General features: G+C 42.7%; 1 protein-coding gene across 2 annotated transcripts in view; it reads left to right on the top strand.

Moving 5' to 3' along the window:
• RHBDF2 (rhomboid 5 homolog 2) overlaps positions 1-15,599 on the top strand; it is a 100,954-nt gene that overhangs the window by 37,971 nt on the left and 47,384 nt on the right. Inside the window, exon 1 of one of the 2 annotated variants that reach the window (XM_073683959.1) lies at positions 1,026-1,273. The exons of the other annotated variant lie outside the window; for it this stretch is intronic. The gene's annotated coding sequence lies outside the window, so the exon portion shown is untranslated. Of the gene's footprint in view, positions 1-1,025; positions 1,274-15,599 lie in introns of those variants that run through there. 2 annotated transcript variants of the gene reach the window in all.

Below are 15,599 nucleotides of genomic sequence, written 5' to 3'. Positions count from 1 at the left end.
AAAAGCATATTGCCAATAGCAGGTGGTTGCCGGTTTCAGACAGGTTGCTCTGTTCGGGTTCATAATTAGAGTATCAATACTGCAAGGCCATGGAGATAATGAAAGTCAACATACCCGGGTCAAAGGCTGCGAGAGCGCCACACCATGTTATAAGCCTCTAAAGTCTCCCTTAGGCTACTGTTGGCCGAACATGCCGGGATCAACGGATTTGACCGATAGCCTGCATATGGGGGATCTGGCATGTCCGATGTTGGACTACTGAACCTCTTATTCTCAAAATGATAACCCACCATCGGATATCTGGCAACGACCCTTTCGTAGAGAGTGCAGGAGCCTTTAGCAAAGTAAGTGGTCTTGTGTAAGTTATCTAAAGTCTATGGGGTGGCTTAAGCCATGGTAAAACATGATCTTTGCAATAAGATTGTGCTTGTATGCAGCAGTTTTCTTCAGGTGAAGAATAAAATCTCTTAAAGGTTCCGATTTAGGAAAATTCTTGCTTGTTAGATCTCCTGATTCCCAGTGATCAGCTGTGATTTGTGGGAAAACCTTGGCTATAAGGGTTTCTTTTCCCTGCAGCGCCATCAGGGTGTAAATTAAATATTACAGAATGTCTATTAAAATCCATGGGGTGTATAATTCCGGAGGGGACAGGTCCTCCAGAAATGGATGCTTTTTGTAGTCTCCATTCTGGCCAACGGATGAGGATCCAGAATGGACGACCCACCTCTGTTAATGTAAAATATCCTTATAGAGTATATGAAATGTTTTTTTCAGACTCATGTTGAGGACACACACATTGACCTGTGAATGCAGGAAGGTTTTCTGTCTATAGGTTGTCAGCATATTTTTTAAAGAACAGTTTGTTCATTATCATCTTGTGAATGATCAACACTATTTTTATTTTTTTTTATTGCCGCATGTTCTTTCCTGAGTTTGGGGGTTATCTTGGAATCCAAATGTCCTGTTCCTCCCCGTTTCCACGGTGACCCATCTGTTTATTTGCTGAAAATCTGTCACCTAGTATTCTGCTGACTTAACTCCTATGAAGCTAGTGGCTGACAGTCACATAAGCCTACAATGAATATCTGCGTTGTGCCTTTATCGATGGAGGAGCCGGAAGCGTTTTACCTCAGAAATATTTTGGAATCCTAACAGTTAATACCAATAATTTTCACAGCCAGAAAGTGTTCTCAAAGATTGGAAGACTTTGCTTCTGTCATTGGCTGCCGGATCCCTGATCGTCTCTGTGGTATCGACCACAAGAGGACAGCAGGTCAGTCTCGAAGAACCGTGTGACGGGTCTGGAGGGCCAGTCTGGGTGGCTCTAAGGCTTGTGTGGCTGCATGCCATGATCGTAAGATGGGTTTGGAGATGGCAGCCCGGCAGTGGGCACAGAGCTGCCCAGTAGGAGGACATGCTAGTTCTGTACATAATGTTGGGACTAATATACTATTATATTATGACTTTATAAAGTTATTATGGCAGATTTCAGTCATTTTTCCTCTCTCGTATAAATATAGATAGATATACATACACCGTGTAGATATCCATATTCTCATCGGCCCTCCTCCTTGGCATGTTGTACGGTACTCACTATGTATATTTTCGAGTGAATTAGCCCTTATCAAAACCATTGTATTTTCCGTTGAAAGAAGCTATTGTATTCAGCTTGTTGTAGATGTCATTTACATTGTAAATAATTCCGGCAATAAATAAAACTGACGCACTGTGGCCAGTCTTGTCACAGAGCATTTATTGTAGTAGTTGGCAGCGCTTTGTATTACTTTTTATCACTTGGACTGTATTTGTAATATAGGACCTTGTATATGTGGTTTACTTCTTGTGCCCTCTTGTAGACTGACTTCAGTTACTCATCTGGCATCATGTGCTACAAGACCTTACGATGACATATCAGATAGTTTACCATGAGAGTATTGCTCAGTCATTTCCAGATATTGCTGACCTTGAACAGTGTATTGTTTTTCATCTCTTAGGACGGACAGTTGACTTCCTTAGTTTGGACAGACAGGCTTTGGCCACCATGACATACATCTGTGTTTTTCTGTTGTACAGTTTATTTAGTATGGACAGCCTTAGTTCATTTTGTTGGTCAAGTTGATCATTCATTATATTGAATACTTGTAGTCCTGCAAAGCTGGATCTGGCTGTTTGTTCTAAATGTGAGAGAAGATACCGATCAGCATGTCCTACTAGAAGTCTTCACTATTGGTGAAAGAGAAAAAAAAAAGTCTAAATACATTTCTCAAATTTGCAGGGCAATGGTGGAACAATGTCAATGCTTCCTTGTTGATTTTCCTAATTTTATTTCTCGCAACACCTGCTGTGAGGCTGTTGGCTGAAAGTCTTAAAAATCTGATGTTCTGGAATTTTAGTTTACAGTTTTATGATGACGTTTGGGTTTTAAGTTTCCTATGCATGTCACAATGTTTAGAGGGAATCTGTCAGTAGGATCAACATTCCTAAGCCACATATATGGACATGCAGATCATAGGAAGCTGAATAAAATGATACCTTGATATCGGCAATCCGATGTCTTATTCCAGAAAAATACACATTTTTATTATATGTAAATGAGCTGTTAAGATCTACAGATCAGACACTGACTGCTCTCTTGATCTCACTGAAGAACTAACACAGTACAGCAGAGCTGAACTTTTTCACTGCAAATACATTTGCAGATGCAGTTGTCCTCTCCTGGTCCCATCACGGAGCCAGCCAGCATGGGTGGAAGGACTGTATAGCAGAGCTGAAAGTACTGTGAGTAGAGAGTTGCATATGTTTGTAGTGAGACAAAGCTCAGTTCTGCTGTACTGTTACTTATAATTAGGCACAGCTTTGCAGTTTGATCAGGAGAGCAGACTGTCAGTCATTACATGTCTCACATTGATAACGTCCCCTTTCATTTAAAAAAAGCTATGGAGGCAGATTCTCGTGCAGATCTGTGCCTATAGATCTTAAACCAACCTCTTCGTGATCTTGCGATTTTTTTCGCATTAGTTTTTTCCTCCCCTTTTCCTAGAGCCATAACTTTTTTTTCAGTCAATATAGCCGTTTGGTGGCTTGTGTACTTGATTGATTTTACCATATAGTGTACTGGAAAACTTGCATGCTTGTTCAATTTCAGAAACCCCTATCCCCGGGTGCAGTTTATAGTAAAACAACAATAAAAAAACCAGTGTTAACTCGCACTGTGCCTCCACCTCTGCTCGGGGTATCTGATATTGGCTGCTCCACTGTTGACTGAGCTCAGCGCCTGGACAGGGTATTCTGTCTATACAGTCAGTGCTGCCGAGCTCATAGTATGGCTGCCGTACTGTCAACTTGACGTCAGCACTGCAGACAATAACACCAGGAGCAAAGGTGGAAACTCAACCGGTGGACCTGGGGACGTTGTGTAAAGAATTTTGTTTTTTTATATCCCAAACTGCACCCTGGGACTGGGATTTTCTTAAAGGGAACAACCCCTTTTAAGGTTCTTATGAAAGCTGGATGAAACCAAGTTGGTTAGTCTGTCTACTAGGAGTTTATTTTGCCTGTAGTTGACCCTAATTCAAAGAAAGCTCAATAAATGATGATGTCGAACAACTTCTCAATACTGCTGGGGTTTGAATCCCTTTACAGACATGTTATTAACAGCAAATAACTGCACTGAGCAGACCTGATATACATTGTAGAGTTGTCTGTCTGTAGTTGGTGATGCCATGTGGCTCCTTGTCTTTCCAGGATTCGGGCAGTGCCAGGGACACTGGCTCCTTTCAGCCTTCCCCCGCTCCATCTGGGTCCCCCCCTCATTCACGCACTTAAGGATGTGAATAAGAGACCATTGTAAAGGAGGGGGATTCTGACTTGGAAGGATTCCCCAGTATGTGCTACATAACAGTCTGCTTTATGTGGATCCCAGCTGGAGCATAAGGCACTGGCCTCTGAGCAGAGATGTTGAGACAGCAGAGCATGACCTGTGGTCCCTTTTTTTTTTCCCCTTCTCCTTCCCACCAGACGGCCTGACTTCATAATTTATGTAGTTCGAGATGGTTCTGCGTGTTCCTTGCTATTATTTTGTCTGTGGCTTTTGGTAAAGTACTACGGGGACATGGTTTTGTTTTTCTCCACCATTCAGGCTGACGTATGAACAGTCTGCGAGTGGGACATTGGAAAGGATGAATTCAAAGGGGATTAGAAAAACATAGCTGCTCTCTTCCCAAAGCAGGACCACACCTGCCCACGAGTTACATGGTTGTTATTGCAGCTGAAATACAAATACATTGTAGATAGGAGTACAGCTATTATTTTTAAAGCTCCACTCCAGCTTTGTTTTTTGTTTTTTGTTTTTTTTTCTTCATTTTACCTCCTAGAGTGGTTCTGTTAATCTAAAGTCCCTGACCCTACTCTTGTAATCTCCTACCGCCATCTTCACCTTCTATCACCGCCGCTTATGTCGTCTCCTGCAGTTTGTGACCTGCCGGATCGCTCCAGTGTCTCATAGAGCAAGCCGAAGGTCACTCTTCAATGCAAGTCTGAGAGCCTCGTTCTGGCTCTCATAAACTTGCATTGAGCGCTTGTGACTTAACTTCTGATTTCCAGCCAGTCAGAAGTTGCTGTCACAAGATGACGTTGCGGTACCAGAGTGACACCCCCCCAAAAAAAAAATTAAGGTGCATTTATGACCTAACATTAAAAGCACCACTCAAAGCTCTTACAAAAACAAACAAAAAAACAAACAAAAAAAAAACACTGGAGTGCTGCTTTAAGTAAGCAGCTATGTATGTCTTATTCTCTGAAAGTTTGTCTTCTTGCTGTTCTGCATTATTAACTTGTAAGAAACGCCCCCTTAGTAAAAAAAAAAAAACATAAAAACTGTCACTAAATGTAATTTTTAAAACGAAAAAAAGAATACTCAGGAACGAGAATGAAAGGGTAAAAATGTGTCACTTTTGACCTAGTGACAGGTCCTCTTTACAGTGGTTTTTAAGGATTTATGCCCTTTAATTTTTTCTTCACCTTCATCTAAGTCACAACTGTTTTTTATTTTTCCATCGACAAAGCCATATGAGGACCTTCATTGGCCCTCGGCTTCCTTTGCAACCTATAGGCATCCAGCGATCGCAATAGCGTCACATTGGGGCCAGTGGTGCGACTTAAATGATGTGGTCAATCTATTATATAATTTTAAGTGGTTAAAAAGCAGTGATCGAAGCTAGGTCCGTTCACTGCTGCTACAGGCATGTGTACGAGCCTGCCATGTATGGTGCGGGCTCAGCTCCCGGGCCTGTTACATACACCTGCTCCCGACATGCCATAAGTACACAGCTGATATTGCGACTGGTTTAATGAGATCAGTGGCGGTCAATATCCCAGCACGCCCACCAATCTGCTGTTTGTGGACCGAAAGTACACATTGTACACGGCCAAAACAGCACAGCTCCAGTACCTGAGAATGGACCCTACAGTGTACAGAGCTGTGCTGTTCTGAATAAATGCGTTATTTACAGCTGTTCGCCATCGGAGCTGCAAACCGCTGGTAGGTGGGGGTGCGGGTTGTGTGATATTGATGAACTATAGGTTATCGACTCTTTATGTATATCATTGTTACTTTCTGGCTTATAGAATGTAGGCCGCCATTATGATGTCCATAGACCCCAGTCGGGCATTTGATTAGTGGATGACTTATGTAGATGACTATACACGTCTTATTTTGCTACGTATTCCAAATCCCTCCATTTTATTGGAGCAAAGTAGATGATGCCCATGACCTGGCTTGTGTCCATGGGCTTGGACCATAGTCTGCCATCACTTTGACAGTAATCTTAGGTCTTAAGGCTGGATAGAAATACAGCTCTGCTTATCATATCAGAGATTGGCCGATGCTGTGGCTTTGTGAAGACTTGGCTGACATTCTCTACAGTAGAGGATTTAATTATCATGTATCCCCCCATACTGTGAATTGATGCTCTGTCCTAGTAGAACCAGCTCACTATGAATGGAACATTTTGAAGAACAAGCGATACAAAGCGGTTTTCATTCTTTGATGTAAAGTCCCTGCCTGGTAAAGAGAAGAACCCCGCTGAGATGAGCTGTGATGGCTGGCTACGTGCTTCAGAGTGGTGATTGTGAAATAATTCAGTCTTTCATCACATGATATGGTTGTGTCATCTGCCTTTTTGTAGAAGTCACGTCCTATTGTTCCACTCCCAAGATGTCACTTTTGTAGCAATTTGCAGATTGTTACTGGGGAAATTCTTTATAACACAGACTGTAAAGGCATAGCCTGACTTTCGGGGATAATTTATACTGGTAGTCATTTTAACGATAATATATGGACATTTCCATCTAATTAATATCTGATACGCAAGTATGTTTTTGGACCAGTTGATAATTTCTGTTAAACTCTCCTATTTGTCTGTAGCAACCAATATCGTAACTTCCTACGGCCTGCATGCCCATATAGACGGCTTAGATAGGTTCATCCTACTGACAGATTCCCTTTAAAGTCCCCACAAGGTTTATCTCAACACTTTCTAAATCCATTCTGATCAGCTATGGCCACTAATAACGGAGTTGTCATCCAGATTTAAATTCTTGGGCTTTATTTTATTAGATAGATATCAGGGAAAATAATATTTGCAACACATGAGGGAATCGTTTTAGTCTTTGTTCACTTTTCCATTAGGACCCTCCAACGTCCTTCTGTCACTTAAAAGGTGACGATAGTGCAGAACTATTTCTGTGGCTTAAAGGGGTTGTCCTATATTACGAGTCCATGACATTGGTCAGATGCTGTCTGTGACCATTGTATGACAAATCTGGCGGTGTCATTGAGTTTGGGTTCCTGAGTTAATATGGACCCAATGAAAGGTCTAAAGAACCTTTCAGGACACACAGACCATATGAAACGGGGACAGTCTACCTTCTGTTTTACTTTGGAATGTTTCTGCATTTTAGTGAAGCCGTAATTTACCAACCGAGCCAGAAATGGGAAGACTAGTCATCTGGGCTCCATTCGTTATCTGGCTCGACTCGATTGACCGTTCTCTTTCTATTTGTGTATAGGGAAAGACCTGGCAAGCAGCCACCCCTTTGACTCGTCTCCCGATTGCGACTTTGAAACAGGTTTTTTTTTTTCCTGAAATGTAGGAACATTTCAGAATGAAAATATAACCTGTCCTTATTTCATATTGCTTGAGTCTTTTGAAAGCATCCCTTTAAGACATTAAAAGTGAATTGAATCCTTCTCTGTAGGTTAGAATGCAGAAGGGTAAAACTTGTCCTATAAGCAGAGTTCATTGGGTTGTGTTGTGTAGCATGGCCTCTTAAATGCTGCTATAAGTCCCATCCTGTAATCATTCTGCGCACATCTAAGGAATTCATTTGGGTTGTACATGTAATGTCTAACAGATGGGCAGGGAGGCTAAGGTTTCCGTACATTAGTCTATCCGTCTACTGAACCAGGCATGATGAGAAGTGTATGGTGCTAGGAGCCAGATGTTGAGCAGACTATGCAGCTGGTGTATAGATGTGTCTACAGCGAGGCATGTACCTTGTGGGGTGACAGCCTCATGGGTATTATTGGATCTTATCTGCTCTTTTAATTGTTTTTGAATAAGGCTCATCTGTTTTGTATGTATCTGGTAGTGTAGTTTTTTTTTTTTTTTTTTTTTTTAACCTTTGCCCCCATCACCCTTTTTCTCTTATTTGGCTGCATAAATTACAGAAGTGTGGCTCTTGTATTGGCTTTTCATGTATTCATGTTTTAGCTTGTACCTAGTGTAAAGATTTCTTCAATAGCAAGCTCCTTCCCAGCCAAACCTGTTCACGTGGTTGTAGTGATAATGGGGCAACATAACTGTTCTGATTTTAGTTTTGTTTTTTTCATTAAAATCAGAACCGGTCATGTTGCAGCTTTTAACCACAGCACCCCTGTTCCTCTGTATTCTTATACTGCTTCCTTGCACAATCCCTTAATTTTGCAGGGATTCAACTGTTGCACATGCAAAACTATGTGGCTATTATGCTCAGCAGCGCAGTCTTGCAGGTGAGACCGTTGTTTCCCTGCCAGATTAGGTGATTGTGCAGGGAAGCAATGGAAGGACCACAGAGGCACAAGCTGCAGCATTACCCCTGCATGTGATGGTCTAAATCTTTTTATTGAAGATCTCATTATTGGGAAACCATGTGAGGATTACTATTTAGGGAACCTTTTTACAAAATAAGCATTATCCAAAAGGTGCAGTTCTTAAGCCATATATATATGGAACACTTAAACAACAGAATATAACTCCAAGTAAATCAAACTTCTGTGAAATCAAACTGTCCACTTAGGAAGCAACACTGATTGACAATCAATTTCACATGCTGCTGTGCAAATGGAATAGACAATAGATGGAAATTATTGGCAATTATCATGACACCCTCAATAAAGGAGTGGTTCTGCAGGTGGGGACCACAGACCACATCTCAGTACCAATGCTTTCTGGCTGATGTTTTTGTCACTTTTGAATGTTGGTTGTGCTTTCACACTCTTGGTAGCATGAGACGGACTCTACAACCCACAGAAGTTGCTCAGGTAGTGCAGCTCATCCAGGATGGCACATCAATGCGAGCTGTGGCAAGAAGGTTTGCTGTGTCTGTCAGCGTAGTGTCCAGAGGCTGGCGGCGCTACAAGGAGACAGGCCAGTGCACCAGGAGATGTGGAGGGGGCCGTAGTAGGGCAACAACCCAGCAGCAGGACTGCTACCTCCGCCTTGGTGCAAGGAGGAACAGGAGGAGCACTTCCAGAGCCCTGCAAAATGACCTCCAGCAGGCCACAAATGTGCATGTGTCTGCACAAACGGTTAGAAACTGACTCCATGAGGGTGGTATGGGGGCCTGATGTCCACAGATGGGGGTTGTGCTCACAGCCCAACACCGTGCAGGACGCTTGGCATTTGCCACAGAACACCAGAATTGGCAAAGTTGCCACTGGCGCCCTGTGCTCTTCACAGATGAAAGCAGGTTCACACTGAGCACATGTGACAGACGTGACAGAGTCTGGAGACGCCGTGGAGAGCGATCTGCTCCTTGCAACATCCTTCAGCATGACCAGTTTGGCAGTGGGTCAGTAATGGTGTGGGGTGGCGTTTCTTTGGAGGGCCGCACAGCCCTCCATGTGCTCGCCAGAGGTAGCCTGACTGCCATTAGGTACTGAGATGAGATCCTCAGACCCCTTGTGAGACCATATGCTGGTGCGGTTGGCCCTGGGTTCCTCCTAATGCAGGACAATGCCAGACCTCATGTGGCTGGAGTGTGTCAGCAGTTCCTGCAAGATGAAGGCATTGAAGCTATGGACCGGCCCGCCCATTCCCCAGACCTGAATCCGATTGAGCACATCTGGGACATCATGTCTCACTCCATCCACCAACGTCACGTTGCACCACAGACTGTCCAGGAGTTGGCTGATGCTTTAGTCCAGGTCTGGGAGGAGATCCCACAGGAGACCATCCGCAACCTCATCAGAAGTATGCCCAGGCGTTGTAGGGAGGTCATACAGGCACGTGGAGGCCACACACAATACTGAGACTCATTTTGATTTGTTTTAAGGACATCACATCAAAGTTGGATCAGCCTGTAGTGTGTTTTTCCACTTTAATTTTGGGGGTGACTCCAAATCCAGGCCTCCATTGGTTAATAAATTTGATTTCCATTGATGATTTTTGTGTGATTTTGTTGTCAGCACATTCAACTTTGTACAGAGCAAAGTATTCAATGAGAATATTTAATTCATTCAGATCTAGGATGTGTTATGAGCGTTCCCTTTATTTATTTATTTTTTTTGAGCAGTGTGTATGTGTATATGTATGTATGTGTATATAGATAGATATATTATGAATATGAGACTTTTTTTTCCCCCTACCTATATCATTGCTATTGCCTGATTCTATTTCTTACAGCCTGGCATCCTGCTTTGCGACAGTATGTGTGATGAGCGAGCACTAAAATGCTCGGGTGCTCAAAGCTCGGGTCGAGCACATTGGAATACTCGGGAGCTTGACCCGAGCAACGAGCCCAATGTACGTCTATGGGAAACTCGAGCATTTTTCTGGCGGTCCCCCCCCCTTGCGGTCTGCAGAAGGTCAAAAATTGCCCAAATCGATGGGAACAGTGCTCAATTAAACGTCAGGCAGGCAGAATATATAGGCAGACAGGCAGGGTATATAGGAGGGTGCATGAAAAACATAGGGCACTCAGAACACACTAGTGCCCTCCTATTTTCATGCACTCATCTCTTTAAAAAAGCCGGCCGGCAATTCATCAGCAGCATACACCGGTACCCGCCAATTTAGAATAGAAAGAATAGATCATCACACACAGACACATGTCAGTCACATATATAATAAGTACAGTGACAGTGTTGGTTACTGCACTTGTCATTTAGTGTTAAAATAAAGAAATTGGCTTGGGGTTCCCCGTAATTTTAGTCTCTAGCGGAGGTTAAGCAGACGGCTGGGGCAGATGTGTGAAGCCTGGGAAGGGGGTAATACCCACGGAGCTTCCCAGGCTACTAATTTCAGCCCCTAGCTTAGCCTTTACTAGCTATTAAAATGGGGGACCCAAAAAAAAATGACGTGGGGTCCCCCCTATTTTAACCCCTTTAAAGCCCATGACGTTCTATTCCGTACCTGCGCCCTGAGCTTTAAGAGCCTGGTACGGAATAGTACGTCATGGCGATCGTGCGCGCACACAGGCTGTGCGGGCACGATCGCCGCCGGGTGTCAGCTGATTGTCACAGCTGACACCCGGTACTATGTGCAACGGAGCGGTCCCGCACCGCTCCCGGCACATTAACCCCCTCAATGCTGCGATCGAAGTCGATCGCAGCATTGCGGTGGCTAAGTGGAGGTGATCGGGATACTCACCTCCTCTTCCGGCCTCCAGCGCTGTCTACCACGGCTTCCCGGGTGTTGCCATGACGACCCGATGTCGTCATGACAACATCCGGGTCACCAGACAGCAGGAAGATTTTTTGGTCATGCGCAGTGCATGACCAAACAATCTTCTCACTGTGCAGCGCTGACTGCCTGCATGGCACAGGGATGGTGCTCCATCCCTATGCTATGCGGGCGATCAGAATAAAAAAAGTGAAAGTTCCATAGTGGGACAAAGTAAAAAAACTGTAAGAAAGTGAAAAAAAAAATATTTTAAAAAATTGTAAAAATATAAAAAAACAAAAATAAAAAAAATAATCCACCAAAAATAAAAATATAATGTACCCATCAATAAATATTATTATGAAAAAAACAAACAATAGTACACATTTGGTATCGCCGCGTCCGGAACGACCTGACCTATAAAATTGTCCCACTAGTTAACCCCTTCAGTGAACACGGTAAAAAAATAAAATAAAAAATGAAGCAAAAAACAATGCTTTATCATACCGCCAAACAAAAAATGGAATAACACGTGATCAAAAAGACTAATATAATTAAAAATGGTACCGCTGAAAACGTCATCTTGTCCCGCATAAAACAAGCCGCCATACAGCTCCATCATCCGAAAAATCAAAAAGTTATAGCTCTCAGAATAAAGCAATGCAAAAAAATTTTTTTTTCTATAAAATAGCTTTTATTGTGTAAAAGCGCCAAAACATAGAAAAACTATATAAATGTGGTACCGCTGTAAACGTACTGACCCGAAGAATAACGCTGCCTTATCAATTTTACCACACGCGGAATAGAATAAAAAAAAAACAATTCCTGAATTGTTGGTTTTTGTTTATTCTGTCTCCCAAAAGCTGGAATAAAAAGCGATCAAAAAATATCACGTGCCTGAAAATGGCACCAATAAAAACGTTCACTAATCCCGCAAAAAACAAGCCATCACATGACTCTGTCGGCCAAAATATGGAAATATTATAGCTCTCAAAATATGGCGATGCAAAAACTAGATTTTACAAAATGTGTCTTTTAGTGTGTGACAGCTGTCAATCATAAAAATCCGATATGATTCTAGTATCTCTGTAGTCGCACTGACCCGAAGAATAAGGTCGTCTAATCACTTATACCGCACTAGGAACGGCGTAAAAAATAAACGCTAGGGTTGTGCTAATGTTAGGGTTGGGGTTAGGGTTGTTTTTTTTTTCAAAAGTTAAAAAAAAAAAAAAAAAAAAAAAAGACGATATGGCAACTAGTGTTGTACGCAAGTGCTCCCTACTTGAGTTTGCATCGGGTGCTCGGGTATGCATTGAGTATCGCGAGTGCTCGAGTCTCCGCCCCATATGCTTCGCGGCCAAAAAAACTCGCAGGGATTGCCTACCATGCACGAGCGATCCCCGCATGTTTTTTTTGGGGTGTCTAATAACCGTGAAACATGCGGGCGGGGACTCGAGCATTTCACTTGAGCACCCGTGATACATGGTGCACACCTGAGTACCCGATGCAAACTCAAGTAGTGAGCACTTGCGCTCAAGACTGATGACAACTTATTCAATATGATGACCTAATGTTATCAAATTCTGTGTCGTACCTCTGGGTTCAAAATGTTCACTATACCCCTTGATAAAATCCTTGAGGGGTGTAGTTTCCAAAATGGGGTCACTTGTGGGGGGTTTCCACTATTTAGGCACATCAGAGGCTCCCCAAACGCGACATGGCGTCCCCTCTCGATTCCAGACGATTTTGCGTTCAAAAAGTCACGCAGTGCTCCTTCCCTTCTGAACTCTGCCGTGCGCCCAAACCCTGTATTTTTCCCACATATGGGGTATTGGTGTACTCAGGAGAAAATGCACATCAGATTTTGGGGTCCATTTTCTCCCCTTACTCTTGTGAAAATAAAAAAATTGGGGCTTAAACATCATTTTTGTGGAAAAAGTTAGATTTTTTTTATTTTCACGGCTCCATGTTATAAACTTCTGTAAAGGACTTGGGGGTTCAAGGTGCTCACCACACATCTAGATAAGTTCCCTGGGGGGTCTAGTTTCAAAAATGGTGTCACTTGTGGGGGATTTCCACTGTTTAGGCACATCAGGGGCACATCCGCTGATTATTCAAGCAAATTTTACAATCAAAAAGTCAAATGGCGCTCCATCCCTTCCGAACCCTGCCGCGCGCCCAAACAGTGGTTTTCCCCCACATATGGGGTATCTGCGTGCCCAGGGGAAATTGCACAACAAACTGCATAGTGCAATTTCTTCTGTTACCCTTATGAAAATGCAAAAGTGGGGGCTGAAAAAACATTTTTGTGGGAAAAATGTGAAAATTTTATTTTTACGGCTCAATGTTATAAACTTCTGTGAAGCACCTGGGGGTTCAAGGTGCTCACCACACATCTAGATAGGTTCCCTGAGGGGTCTAGTTTCCAAAATAGTGTCACTTGTGGGGGGTTTCCACTGTTTAGGCACATCAGGGGCTCCCCAAATGCAACATGGCGTCCGCTAATTATTCAAGCAAATATTGCATTCAAAAAGTCAAATGGCGCTCCTTCCCTTCCGAACCCTGCCGTGCGCCCAAACAGTGTTTTTTCCCCACATATGGGGTATCTGCGTGCCCAGGGGAAATTGCACAACAAATTTTGGGGTCAATTTTTTCCTGTTACCCCTGAGAAAATAAAAAAAAATGGGTCTAAAGTAACATTTTTGTGAAAAAAGTTAAATATTAATTTTTTTCTTCGACATTCCAAAAATTCCTGTGAAGCAACTGAAGGGTTAATAAAGTTCTTGAATGTGGTTTTGAGCACCTTGAGGGGTGCAGTTTTTAGAATGGTGTCACTTTGGGGTATTTTCTGTCATAAAGACCCCTCAAAGTGACTTTAAATATGATGTGGTCCCTAAAAAAAAAAAAAAAAAAAGTTTTGTAAATTTTGTTGGAAAAATGAGAAATCGCTGGTCAACTTTTAACCCTTATAGCTCCCCAATAAAAAAAAAAAATTTTGCTTCCAAAATTGTGCTGATGTAAAGTAAACATGTGGGAAATGTTATTTATTAACTATTTTGTGTGACCTATCTCTCTGATTTAAGGGCATAAAAATTCAAATTTTGAAAATTGGTAAATTTTCTAAATATTAGCCAAATTTCCGTTTTTTTCACAAATAAACGCAAGTGATATCGAAGAAATGTTACCACAATCATGAAGTACAATATGTCACGAAAAAACATTCTCAGAATCAGTGGCATCCGTTGAAGCGTTCCAGTGTAATTACCTCATAAAGTGACAGTGGTCAGAATTGTAAAAATTGGCCTGGTCAGTAACGTGCAAACCACCTTGGGTTGTAAAGGGGTTAATAGCTAGAAAAGACTAGGCAGACAGCTGGGGGCTGATATTAATAGCCCAGGAAGGGTGCCATGAATATTGGCCCCCTCCCAGGCTAGAAACACCAGCCGTCAGCCGCCCCAGAAATGGCGCATCCATAGAATGTGCCAATTCTGGCACTTAGCCTCGCTCTTCCCACTGCCTTGTAGCGGTGGCAGTGGGGTAATAGGGCTGGGGTTGATGTCAGCTGACATCAAGGCCAGGTTAGTAATGGAGAGGCGTCTATGGGGGCTGATATTAGTAGCCTGGGAAGCTCCGTGGGTATTACCCCCTTCCCAGGCTTCAAACATCTGTCCCAGCCGTCTGCTTAATCTCTGCTAGAGACTAAAATTACGGGGAACCCCACGCCAAATTTTTTTTAAATAAATCCTTTATTTTAACGCTAAGTGACAAGTACAGTAACCAACACTGTCACTGTACTTATTATATATGTGACTGACATGTTTCTATCTAATCTATGGGTGATGCTCTATTCTTTCTGTTCTAAATTGTCTGGTACCGATGTATGCCGCTGATGAATTGCCGGCTTTTCATGTTTCACTGTGAGCACTGTTCACATCGATTTGGGCAATCACTCTAATGCCACAACCACCATGGCTGTGGCATTACAGTGAGTGGCAGACAATCCCTGCATGATTGGTGCTCTAAATAGCGCCAAACATGCAGGACGGGGACCCGAGCTCCCGCCCGAGCATCGCGCAAGTACTCAGCGAGCTCAGAGCATCTCGAGTACTGAGATGCTCGGGCGAGTACCGAGCAGTGGCGGGCATGCTCGCTCATCACTAGTGATGAGTGTTCTGTAAGGGAGGGCTAAGCTTCCATGTGCAGAAATTTGTATCGTTATGAGAGCAGACTAGGCAGGACAAGGTAGGCAAAAACTAGTCCTGCAGATATAATCTATGTGCCCAGCACGCTAATGGACGTTCAGCTGTGTCCCAGTGTAGCTCCCTTCCACTTCTTTTTTTGGTCTCTTCCCCATCAGACTACTTGAAATCTTGGTAATCAAAAAACAAAAATTTGTCCCATAGTAATCCATAGCACTTCAAACAACATATATGAACCAATTCAATATGTGATAACCATATCTCACATATCTCAGACCAATAGGAAGAGATCTATGATGCAGTAAACGCTTGACAATTTTATTGAAATTAAAAATAAAATTATTTAAAAAAATAAATAAAAATTACATAGAATAAGGAATACCTTTGGGGGACATCACAGTGTATTAACACCACTTGAAAAATCAGGCTATATATGAAAAAAAAAAAAAATATATATATTTATTATTACACAGTACAG

The sequence above is a fragment of the Phyllobates terribilis genome, unplaced genomic scaffold, assembly GCF_046119375.1.
Source record: "Phyllobates terribilis strain yellow unplaced genomic scaffold, ASM4611937v1 Scaffold_5__5_contigs__length_657084704, whole genome shotgun sequence".
In the NCBI taxonomy this organism is placed as follows: Eukaryota; Metazoa; Chordata; class Amphibia; order Anura; family Dendrobatidae; genus Phyllobates; species Phyllobates terribilis.
Note: the sequence above shows the minus strand (reverse complement) of the source record. Positions and strands in the feature narration are given on the sequence as shown.